Below are 12,794 nucleotides of genomic sequence, written 5' to 3' on the forward strand. Positions count from 1 at the left end.
CTTAATAAATATTGCCAGGTTGCTTTCCAGAACGTTAGCACCAATTTGCATTCTCACCTGTATTTTATGGGATGCCGCTTTCATACTTGTGCCAGGACTCAGTGTTAGAGTGTTTCTAATCTTTGCAATTTGTTACATTGAAGAATGGTATTTCATTTTAAGACTGGTTCACCGTCTAGGTTGCTCGCTAAGATGGGATTTGCCTAGGGCGCCTGGGTGGCTCAGTTGGTTGGGCGACTGCCTTCGGCTCAGGTCATGATCCTGGAGTCCCTGGATCGAGTCCCGCATCGGGCTCCCTGCTCGGCGGGGAGTCTGCTTCTCCCTCTGACCCTCCCCCCTCTCATGTGCTCTCTCTCTCAAATAAATAAATAAAATCTTAAAAAAAAAAACAAATGGGATTTGCCTAAACCAGAGTTGTCATCCCAGCTCTGGCTCCCTTAATAACAAGATAGGCGACCTTAGGAAGACTCAGTTTTCTTTCTGTCAAATGGTGATATTTATTCTGACTCCTTGGGATCCTGGGTGGATTCAATATGTTGGGGTTTATTTATTTATTTTTTAAAGATTCTATTAATTTATTTTACAGAGACACAGCAAGAGAGGGAACACAAGCAGGGGGAATGAGAGAGGGAGAAGCAGGCTTCCCGCTGAACAGGGAGCCCGATGTGGGTCTCGATCCCAGGACCCTGGGATCATGACCTGAGCCGAAGGCAGATGCTTAATGACTGAACCACCCAGGCGCCCCAATATGTTGGGGTTTGTGAAGTGTTTAATACTGTGCCTGTCACAGAACAGCTAAATGGCAGCTATTATTATGCAGGTGACAATTCAGCAATTACCAACCCATGAAGGGTTCCAGCCTTTTTTCCTTTCTCTGTGTCTTGGAGAAGATTCTGGTTTTCCTCCATTGTGTTTTTCTCCCTTTCTTCTCCTCTGAAGAGAGGGATGCCATTCTTTTGGGTTTTTGTGAATTAGAATCAGAAAGAATGAAAGAGAAGGACAAAGAAACATGGTGCCCAAGGACAGGTGACTCAACACCCAGTGGCTAACAACAGAGGTTTCTGCACATGGGTGGGTCTGCTGTTGGCTGTAGGCAGGCCGATGGTGGCTGGGCTTAGCTGGGTGGTTCTGCTTTGGACTGTGGGCTCCCTGGGCTTGGTTCCAGGGTTTATGCTTGATCCGGGGCCCACATGGAATGAGCAGAAAAGACCCAAGGCATGCTGTCACAGTAGATCACCCGAGCAAAAGGGCTCAAGCCAAAACCCACAAGCAAACTTAAGGCCTCTACTTCTTTTGCATCTGCTAATGTTTTATTGGCCAAAACAAGTCACATGGCCCGGTCCAGCATCAGTGGGGGTGGGAAGCCTCCTCGTCTCACAGTGTGAGAGGGAAGGGAAGGAATATGTGCTGGATGAATGATCATAGCAAATGTTTCTGGGAAATTTCAGGAAGAGGGTGCTGGATAGTGTGCAGTGTATAAAGCAGGGAGGAAAGAAAAAAGATCATGACACATGTTGGATATATGTGAAATTTTACGAGTTAAAAACTTGTCAATTCGTTTCATCTGGTTGGCCTGGGCTTTATCAGATGGCACTTCCCCTTGGGACTGACCCAAGGTGCAATGGCTTCCATAGCATCACATATTGGAAACAATCACTATCTTCTCTACGGCTGCATCCTACATGCTTCTTTCTCTTTGGGTGTTGTAGACCTTTCAAGCATTTCCTCTTTCTTTTTCTCCCACTAGGAGAAAAGTATGGGTGGTGGCTTCCTAATTGTGATTTACCAAGTGCCCACAGGAAATGTGTCACACGTCCCCTCAGCATCTCATTTAAAGGAGGGCAGACAGCACGCCTGACAGACCTTGTTGGACAGGAGGGCCTAGGGGCAGAGCATGAGAGCAGCCTGCTCGGTCTCAGTCATGACTCAGAAGCTCCAAATTCACTTACAGAACTTTCCAGTGAAATAAAATTGGGAGTGAGCACAGGGCGTGAGGAGATAAAGCCAGAAGGGCTCTAATGAGAGGAACCATGTCATTTCAGGATCTTTATCGCCTGAGCAGAAAGTTTCTCCTCGCCAACCTGGAGATCGTTCACCTGGAACCTGACAGGAGCCGAATGTCTCTGATCTCCAGCTTTGCTTATCTCTGCAGATGGCTGGCACATCACATATAGAATATTCCCCCACATTCCCAGTGCTATGAGGGGCTTGTTAATAAATTCGTCCCAAATTGTAATTCTCATTCGCTCTATCGGTAGACCAGCTGAACATGGACAAGACAGCTGTACTTATCTCTCTAAATGTTATCTGTCTTTAACGTTATCCAAAACATTTTTGTTTTGTTTCAGAGGGAACAGTGCTGTTTAAAAATCCCAGCCAGGAAGAATCATAGACTGCATCGAGAATTGCACTAAATAATGGGTCCTCAGCCTTCCTAGAGCTGTGGTGTGGAGCATCAGTGGCCTCCATACCCAATGGGCTTCCACTGGAAATAATGGGCAATATTTGCACCTTTAAATATGTACAGATATTGGAGAGTTTGGGGGCAGGGAGTGGTGTGTAATTCTGTGTCAAGTCGTTAGGAGACATTTTTCAGAGTTTTAGAAATCTACAGCCAGATTGGCTATCTTTCTCTATTTCCATAAAAAGAAGGGAGTGTTTATATAAAATCGTCCCTACTATTGTTTCTCCCTCACTCCCCCCATCCACAAATAGTTGCTCTTTTTTTCTTTTTGGAAGTCTCATTATAAGCAATATTTTCATGTGCTTAAAAGCTTAGATGCAGAAGTTGGATAACACAGGTTTGAATTTCAGCCATTTCTGTGACCTTTAATAAGATACTTTACCTTTCCATGTCTCTGTTTCTTCTTCTGAAAATGAGGAAAATAATAGGACCTACTTTTGGAATGTAAGGTCTACAGAAAACCTCTTCACTTGGCCCACCTAGGATCTGCACTGTGGCTACAGGGGAAGGTCCCCTCCTCTCCCCCCGCTGAGTCCCACCAGCAGCGTCCACTGAGTGTCTCAGCTTTTCTGCCTCAGGGTCTTTTCCAAAGAGGGGCAACCTGGAAGTGCAGAGGTTTAACTCTCAACCAATGGGAGACATGAGTCAGTGAGAAGTTTCTCATTCCCCGATTCAGAGGGATAATTTGAGGTGTGGTCTATGCGGACCCCAGAGGGTGCAAAATCGGGACTGAGCCTGTTGCCCACAGCACTAACCAACTCAACAAATGCACCTTTTCACTGACTTTTCTCCAGCTGTCATCATTATCGTCCCTCCCCCACTTCTGCTTCCTGGGATCACCTCCCAATAAACTGCCGGCACCCAAGTCCTTGTCTCAAGCTCTGTTCAGGGGGATCCCACCTAAGAAAGCTCCCAGTAAATATCTGCTGGCATTATTCTCATGGAAAAACCTTTCTATTCCCAGGAAAACTAATGTTGGAACCAAAATTCAAGATGCACATTGAGACTTTTTTTTTCTCATTCGGTGTTTTATTTAAATTGAAAAATATACAAAATGATAAACATTGCTTCATTTTGGACACATTTGGCAAATCCTATAAAATCCTGGAAACTCATGGAAACGATACTTCTTTTCCTTTCCTGGCACTTCTCACTCTTGCTTGGGGGAGGGGCTGGGCAGCTGGTGTGATGTAGGAGGCACTCAGGGGACTCAGTGCTATTTGCCAACTAGTCCAGAAGTGTTTTTTAATTTTTTAATAATTTTTTTATTCTGACAGTTGGCTGTCTAGATTGATGTATGCTGCCTGAATGTCAGTCCTGGTTGTCAAGATTGACATTAAGTTCTCTAAACTCTTTTACCCAATTCCCTTTTGATCCCAAATATTGTCATTGGCAAGACAAGTGAGGATGAAGATTCTAGCCAGTGACCATAGAATATCTTTCCCCCTCAATGCAAAGCCAACTGGCCCATACCAGTACCAACTTTGGCTTCATTGGCACCATGCTGTGACATTCAAGCCAACTGACCTACGTGGACAGCTTCTAGCATTACCACAGTCTGATCTTTCCCCCTTGGAAATTTTCATTGTAACTACTTTGGAGTTTTGTTGTGATCGGCTTCACGGTTATGTGGCAGGGAGCTGAACATTGTGGGGTGGGTTGGCACACTCCTTAGGATGGGCTAGCATGGGCAAATGTCCTCCTTGAAATCTGCTTTTAAATTCAATCCCTCCCTGGCTTGGCCACAAAGGCACAAGCATTGCCAAGGTGACTTTATTATGTGTATCCTGGAGTATATTCCCTTTTGAGTATGTAGCTCCATTTCCTGGAATTATTATTTCTGGTAGGATTGGGGTTGATTTCTGGCTACCTATTATTTTTCCAGCTGAAATGTTTTATTCGTCACTTTGCCATTTCATGAAGCTTTGTGAAAACACCCGTTTTCCTCTCGGAAGGTCGTTTTAGAGGGTGTTACTGCCCTCAGCTTCTCCATCTTCCAGGCCATGGTGGTATACAAGAAAGAGACAAGTTGCAGCTCTCACATAATTGACTATAGGACTTTGTGCTTAGAACTGGATTTTTCTGAGCTTTTGTTTCCTCAACTGTAAAGTGGGAATAAAGATAGGATAAAAGGGATCATGCAAATCGAAGTATGAAGCCATCTAAGATATTCTTTTATTCAGTAAATATGGAAGGAACTTTCACCATATCAGCCATAGTTCCCAGCCTTAGGAAGCTATAGTTCAGTGGGGGAAAGAACACATAGGCAATCTTAATGGGCAATTATGATCAAAATCTTAAGTCCTACAAATAGGGATAAATACAGGGTGTTACTAGCGCACGTGGGAAGGAGGCTTAACTCAGCCTTGAAGGTACGTGGAAGGCTTCTTGGAAAAAAACATGAAGATTAAGAGTTATTAATAATAATATTTAGTTATAATTAGTAGGGTATTTACTGTGTGCCGAGTAATACGCTAAGCGCTATTTAATTTAGATGTCACAATTGTGCCTATCTCATAGGGGTCTTTACCTCCATTTTATAGTTGAAGAAACCAGCTCAGAAAGGTTAAATAAATTACCCAAGGACACACAGCTAAGTGGCATGGTCAGACTTTGAATTTAAATTTGATTCTAGAGCCCTTGCTTTTATTTTTATTTTATTTTATTTTATTTTAATTCAAGAACCCTTGCTTTTAACAAAACAGATTTTGCAAATCTGTTCATGCCAGGTCCCTGCTTAAAATCAACCATTTGTGACTTCCTAATGTTCATAGGATGATGACTAAACTTACCATGACCTTATCATGACCAAAAATCTCCTGCCCACTCCTCTGGTCTCACCTTTCACCTCTCTCTCTACCCCCGACCCCCATGACAGTCAGCCTCAGCAGCAGCTCATAAAGAATGTACTCAGCTAAGCCCGAGCTTGTCCTGTGGACAATGGAGGCCATGGAAGTTTCTAGCAGATTGAGAAGGAGCAAGACAAGATCTGAGAAGTTTAGTTAAGAGAGAGTTGAAGCAGCTCAGCCACAGGTACATGGGATCTCAAGGAAGGGAGGGGCAGGAGGGAAGGAGAAGGGGTAAACTGGATTCAAGAAACATTCAGTAGGTAGAATAAACAAATGGTGGTAACTGATCATGTTGGGGAGAGAAAGAATGCAAGGGGTCCATGCGGATTTCTGGCTTGAACGACAAGGTAGAAAGTTCTAGCTACATTTAAGGAGCTATGATTAATGACTGACAGAAGGAAACAGAAACAGAAAACACAGTTCTACAGTGTTTTCATTATATGTATGCTGAAGGGTCCTGGAAATTGTAAAAATTTCCCTTCCTGGTCTTTTTTGTTCTCTCCCTTCCACACTGGGTGCGGGAATTCACTGAAAACTCTGTAAAAAAAAAATCCTTTTTCTCTGCCCCCGGCCCCCATCCCACAGGTTGAACTACAAACCCACATGGCAGCAGCTCCAGATTAGGCAATCAAACAGCTCTCAGAATTAAGCTTTTAAACATTAAAATCAATCAAGCCCAAAGAATCTAGCTCGAAATGAAGAGGTGTTTAAAAGAAGTAGGCTGAGGTGCTCTGAGAAAAACAACCTTCATTATTAAAGCAGAGTTTTCACAGTGCGGGGGGGGAAAATGTTCCAATGTAGTCTGATTGAAAATGTAAATCTGTTTACCTTCCAGATGGTCTTTTTGCTGAGTGCTCTTATTAAAATCTACTGCTTACCTGTTTGTCTATGAAAGAGAGTGAGTTACTTGGGTAAGGTCATCAGACCCAGGTAGGCTAGGATCATTTTCTTGCATTTGTCACTGAGTGAATATCTCCTGTGACTTTTGGCTTGTTAGTTAATTACTATATAAATTTCCCTACTAAAAATGGAGATCTTATTCAGTGTTGGGTTCTTTTCAGAAATCAAGTGTCAAATGTTCATGTTGCTTAAAAAGATGGTTTCTCTCTTCTCTCTTCATGTCTTCCACTCCCTTCTTGATCCTGTGGTACATTTGTCATACTGATATTATGACATTAAAATTGCTTTTGTATCAATCGACTTGGATGCCTAGAATATCAGGTCAACAGGGTTTGGAGGCAGAATTAGTCTGATGGAGAAACTGGAAAGAAAAACGTGCTTCATAAGTGAGTGAGCTTCAAGTGGATTTATATTCAACAGTGACATAAGGGTCATATGTTCATATACCAAATAAAATATTATCTGTATCAGCGCTGTTCAAAAGAAGTATGTTGTGAACCTCAAATGCAAATCATATATGAAGTTAAAACTTCTCCAGCAGCCACCTTAAAAAAGCAGAAAGAAACCAGTGGAGTTAACTTTAATATTATTTTATTTACTTCTCTATATCTAAATATTATATCTCAACATGTGATCTTATGGAGATCTTTTACATTCCTTTTGTACTGTCTTTGAAATCTAGTTTGCATTTTATACTTCAAGATGTCATAATTCAGAAGAGACACATTTCAAAGTTCTCGATGCAGCTACATGTAGACAATTGTAGCTGGTGGCTACCACATTGGACAGTGTAGATCTATATAGTCCAAGGACAGTTTTTCCTCTCAAGTTAATAGGCCAAGAGTAGGCTTACACATTTAATGAATCCACCTTTCCCCCCCTTTCCAACTGAGAAAGAAAAAAAAAAAATGGGCCTGCTATGAAAACTGGCAAAATGGCTCTGATGATAAATTGCAGGTTAAATTCATTTTCATATAATTGTTTCTTGGTTCCAGGACTGGTCACAAGTGAAAAATCACCCTTTTTTAGAATATAGACAACTTCATTCAAGGGGCAGTAAAACTGAGGCATTAAAATAAATAACAAGCTGCATTTTTTTTTTTTAATGAGAGGTAAAAATTTCATCCTTTCAGATGATGCAACATTTTCATTAGTAATTGTCAGTAGATCTCTCTTTCGTAAGCTAGTGACTATATTAAACATGAATTACAAGAATTCTGTTGGTTCCCAGCAGGATTTTTCTGTAGGTTAGTAGATTTTTAAAAAAAGTGTATATATATATATATATATATATATATATACACATTTGTGTGTATACACACACACACACACACATTTGGCAGCTCTGGATGACTTTAATTTCTAGCTGGGAGGACTCTCCTGCTCAGCATTTTGGTGGTGGGGGGGGAACTATAATAATTAGATGCATTCAGAGAAGTTTTCTAGGAGTTGAATTGTGTTACATAATAAATCAAGTTCTTTTTGATGTGCTGAGCATCTTTACCTTTCTAGCCCTAAACCCAGTGAATGTAGTATCTTTCAAGCTGCAAACACATTCTGAGTTTTATGAATTGGAGATTTTTTGTTGTTGTTTTACAGAAGGCAGTAAGGTTCAATGTGGTGGTGTGGAAATTCTTTGGAATCAAAAGGATCTGGCTCTGAATCTCCATTTTCCCTGGGTTATTTTGGGCCAGTCACTTGAATTCTCTGGGCCTCAGATTCCCCATCTGTGCAAAGAGGATGATAATATTTGACTCAGAGGTTGTTGTGAAGATAAGTATGATCATACATGTATGATGTCAGAAACAGACCCTTGATTAGTGATGATTCTCTCACACTGCCTTCCGCAGGCTACCGGGTGGGATGCAATGATGTTAAGTGTTCACAGGCTCAGTGTTTGTGGTGGTCGAGCTGTCAGCCAGAGCTGTGGTCTCATCTGAGGGCTTGACTAGGGGAAGATCTGCTTCTACGTTCACTCACGTAATTATTGGCAAGGTTTCATTCTTTCTGGAGTGATGGATTCAGGGCCTTAATTCCTCACTGGCTGTTGGCTGGAGGTCTTTACAGTTCTTGGCCATTGGAACCTTTCCATAAGGCAGTTCACAAAAAGGCAGCTTGTAAACAAGAGGGAGAGAGACAGACAGACAGACAGACAGACAGAAGGTAGGGGTGGAGAATAGGACCCCAAGTGTTCTTGTCACCTAATTTTGGAACCAACATCCCATGCGTTTGGCAGTATTCTATTTGTTAGAACCGAGTCACTATGTCCGGCAGCACCCAAAGGAGGGGATGACATAGGAGTGTGAATATGAGGAAGGGGGATCCTTGGGGGTCATCTGAGAGGTTGCCCAACACAGATGTCTGCAGCTTTCACCTTCACGTTTCCTGGTATTCCTTCCCCTTCACATGTAGGTCCTAAGTCAGAAGAGCTGAAGAAATCGGAACTCTGAGCCAGGAGCTCTGGTAAATGCTTCCCATAGCCCTTATGATACCAGATGTTATACTATGTGGTCATTGCTTCCTTTGGTATGTGTCCACCTCCCCAATTAGACTGTGAACTCCATGAAGATGGGGACACGGCTTTGCTCACTGCAACAATCCAGAGCCTAGAGCGCTGTTTGACACAGAGCCGGTGAGAATAAGTGTTTGTCAGATAACTAAGGGAAGGAGTAAGGATCCTTTTGCTTTATACAATGACTCTAGGAGGCAGGAGCAACTATTATGCCCATTTCACAGGAAACTGAGGCTCAGACAAAGTGACTTTCTCAGCCTCCCAGAGCTAGTAAGCGGTGGGACCTAGGAGTTCAAGTATACCAAACTGCCTCAAAGCCTATTCCCTCAGTCACCTGAAGCTGTGGTCTCCTGATTTATGTTGGGGGAAGTCTGTGTGTGTGTGTGTGTGTGTGTGGTGTTTTTTGGAAGAGAAATAGTGTCTTCATCCACCACATAGTCTCTCAGTAGGCAGCTTCCATCACCCACCCCAGTCTGGAGTGGAGCAAGCCTTCCTTGGCTCCATCCTCAAGTGAATTTCTGTGTTCTTCACATACAAGAAAGAAGAATGGAAAGCACACGAAGGAAAGAGGAGCAGGGCATTTGGAGCCCCTGTGAAACCGTGTGCCACAGAGGTGACTCCGGAGGTAGAACTTTGTTACCTCTCTGCCTGATTTTTACGAAGCTAATGAAGCAAATGCCTCCTTGTTTGCAGGAAACTTTTTGTAAATACAGTTTTTCCTTAGTCCTTTTAGTGGTTCTGCCTCTTCACTCCTCTAGATGGTTCCAATTCTTCTTCAAGTTTGAAATGGTCTTTTTGAAATGTGAAAGGTCCGAATCGTAGATGCTTTGGAAGAAAGGTAGTGATAATGACAATAATAGAAAAACAAACCATGATAACAACCAAACTAACATTTATTGAGTGCTTACTATGTACTAGGCAAAGTTCTAAGTGCTTTCCATGTATTCGTTCATGTAAAACATCCCATAGAACCATGAAGTCAATCCTACAGATGATTTTCAAGGCAGATGTACTAGTTATCTATTGCCACATAGTGAATTACCCTGAAAGTTAGTAGATTAAGGCAACAATACACATTCACGATCTCTGCCGGCTTCCCTAGATCAGGAATTTGGGAGTGGCTGGGTGGCTCCACCTCAGGATGTCTCCAGAAGGCTGCTTTCATCTGAATGCTTCGTTGGTGCTAGAAGCTTGAACCATTCCAAGACGGCTCATTCCAATGGCCGGCAAGTTGGAAGGAAGCTCAGTTCCTCCTCACATGGTCCTCTCCGCAGGGCTGCTTGAGTGTCCTCACCGCATGGTGGCTGGCTTCCCCAGAGCCAGGCATCTGAGACACAAGGAAGAAGCTGCTTTGACCATTGTGACCCAGCCTTAGAAGTTACCCAGCGTCACCTCCACAATATCCATTGGTTGCAGAGGCCGTTCTGTGGGGGAGGGAACTGTACACGTGCGTGGGTACCAGAAGGCAAGGATCTTTGAGAGCCATCTTGGGGACTGGCCACCACAGCAGCTACCTTTGTAATAGGAACCACAACCACAACCACAGCTACCTTTTCTTAAGCAATTACTGTGTGCAAGGCATGTGCCAAAGAGTTTACATACGTTATCTCATTTCGTCTTGAAAGCAGCCCTAAGATCATAGTGTTCGTATTGTGCCTGTTTTACCCATAAGCGAATAGAGGCTTGGAGAGGCTAATAACCTGCCCAAGGTCACAGAGCTAGGATGTGACAAGTGCAAAGAGCACTGGAGCATATCCCAGACCCTGGAGTTCAAGCCTAACTTGTGCGTTTTAACCGTGATGTGGCTGGGGCCGGCCGTGTGGAGTGATGGGACAATGTAGGGAGCTGTGGAGCATTGTACCAGTGACAGAGGAACCAAATCCCTTCGTCTCTCCGTCAGCAAAGGGAAGCCATGTTGAAAGCACACATCCAAGGACAGAGTGTGTCACTTGGTAAATAAGTAACAAACGCAATCTGGTTCTGATTTTTATTAAACCAACTGTGAAAAAGACTTGCAACTGGCCCTCTGTGACCTGAACAATTAACATTAGAACATATCATGCTTTCCAGAAACCGAATGCCCTGTGTTTTTGATGGGATTCTAAAGAACTGAGAAAGAGGAGAGTAATGGAGTATAAAGAGTGAGTTCACCTCCTGCCCAGCATATATGGGGAGGAGGTAAGGAATGATTCAGTATGAAAACAACTGAACTTAAAGAGAGCTTTGCATTTGTTCAAATCATTTCAAGGACATTAGTACATTTAAAAGAAGTGAGAGAAAGAGAGAGAGAATGAGAGACAGAGACATGTGGAGAGTAACCCAAGTATACTAAATCATTCCTGAAGTTGAAGTTCATGTGCCCAAAAGGAACCTAAGGAAACAACAACATTGGTGGTAGGTCAGATCTGTTGTCCTATATTCCTAATGGTTGAAGGCAAGTGAGCAGCTGACAGAGAAATTACTTGCTTTCTTGGGTATCACTAGCAAAGGCTAGGGGCTTCCTGGAAAAAATGTACATACCCACCTATGCCTGAAGTCTTGCACACAATTTTAGGAACTTTAAAACTCCCTGAAGCTCATGGGATAGTCTCTCTACTGTTCATGGATTCCAGGATATAATCCCTGAATGCTAAATGTTTTGGAGAATTTATTTATATTTTCCATACTAGACAAACTATTTTGTAACATGGAACTTGCTAAACTTTCCTACATCACATCACATTTTCTCATTACTTTGAACTGTCATTGGTATTTTTAAATTTTGAACTGATCCACTTCAGCTGTCATGTTTCCAGATTAGAGCTGACAATTAAAACATCACTGAATCTCAGCTTGCCTTCAGTGCATCCCCAATGTGATGCGGGATTCCCGGCTACAGTCTCCCTGACTCGTCCTCCCAACACCCACACCCTCTCAACTCCTCCAAACAGGTATGACTTATATACAGTATAATTAGCCCTTTTTAGGTGTGGCTTTTAGGAATGCAGCTGCATAGGTTTTGACAAATGTATAAAGTTCCCTTGTGCCCCTTGTACTCATCTCTTTCCCATAGACCCAGACCCGGGTAACTAGTGATCTGATTTTGGTCTCTACAGTTTAGCTTCCCTCCTCCTCCCAGGTCTTCTGAATGGAATCATACAGAATATACCCTTTGGGTATACTTGGATTCTTTTTCTTAGCTTGCTTTTGGTATTTGCTCATGTTGTTCCATTAGATGATATAATACAGTTTGTTTATCCATTCACCAGTGGATGGACACACGAGTTATTTCCAGTTTTTGGCAATCGTTATTAGTTTTTTTCTTTTTTTGGGGGGGTGAACTTGTTGGGGCAGCAGGACTACTCTGCAAACTGTGCAAAGTTACACAACTTTACACATTTAGGGAGGGTGAGGGGATGGAGAGTTGTGCACTGCATTCTTCCACCATCTAAATCCTTTGGCAGTTTTCACTAATGCTTCTTGGAGCTCCAACTGCATTCGAGCAGCTGTTCATTTTGCATCTGGGCGTATGCCTTTACATTTTTTCTTTTCCGCGAATCGGGGCCCCAATGTTCCATTGGTATAGGTATTCGAGATCCAGATGAAATAACTCTCTTAAAGGTGTTAGCTTCCCTCCTCCACGTGTGGTTCTCAGATGGCAGTCTCTCGGAACCACCTAGACGCTTGTCAGAAAAGCAGAATCTCAGGCCCCACCCCAGACCTACGCGGTCAGAGTCCACATTTTAACAAGAAGCCCAAGTGTGTCAGACGCATAGTAAAGTTTGAGAAGCACTGGTTGGTATTCCACTCTCGCTACTAAAAATAAAATGCACATTTTCTCCTAATATTTGGCCCTTTCTTCCAAACTTTTTCTGTCTCTCCCTGGAGTAAACTAATTTTGTAGTTAAGTAAAGAACTCCAGCTTGGGTCTGGGGGAGGGGGTGAGCGCCCCATCCTCGAGGATGGAGGAGCTAAGGGAGGAGGAAAAAGAAAGAGACGAGGCAGAGAACAGAGCCCGGGCTGTTGGGAAATCCTCGCAGCCCAGGCGGGAGGCGGCGAGGCCGAGGCGGCCGGGCGGTCGGACGCCCTC

The 12,794-nt window shown here is 43.1% G+C and overlaps 1 protein-coding gene across 1 annotated transcript in view; it reads left to right on the forward strand.

Annotated features, from left to right (window-relative positions):
* Nucleotides 1–12,794, forward strand: part of LDLRAD3 (low density lipoprotein receptor class A domain containing 3) — a 236,660-nt gene that overhangs the window by 1,199 nt on the left and 222,667 nt on the right. The window lies entirely within an intron of this gene.

This window comes from Phoca vitulina, unplaced genomic scaffold, assembly GCF_004348235.1.
Source record: "Phoca vitulina isolate PV1807 unplaced genomic scaffold, GSC_HSeal_1.0 scaffold16, whole genome shotgun sequence".
Classification (NCBI taxonomy): domain Eukaryota; kingdom Metazoa; phylum Chordata; class Mammalia; order Carnivora; family Phocidae; genus Phoca; species Phoca vitulina.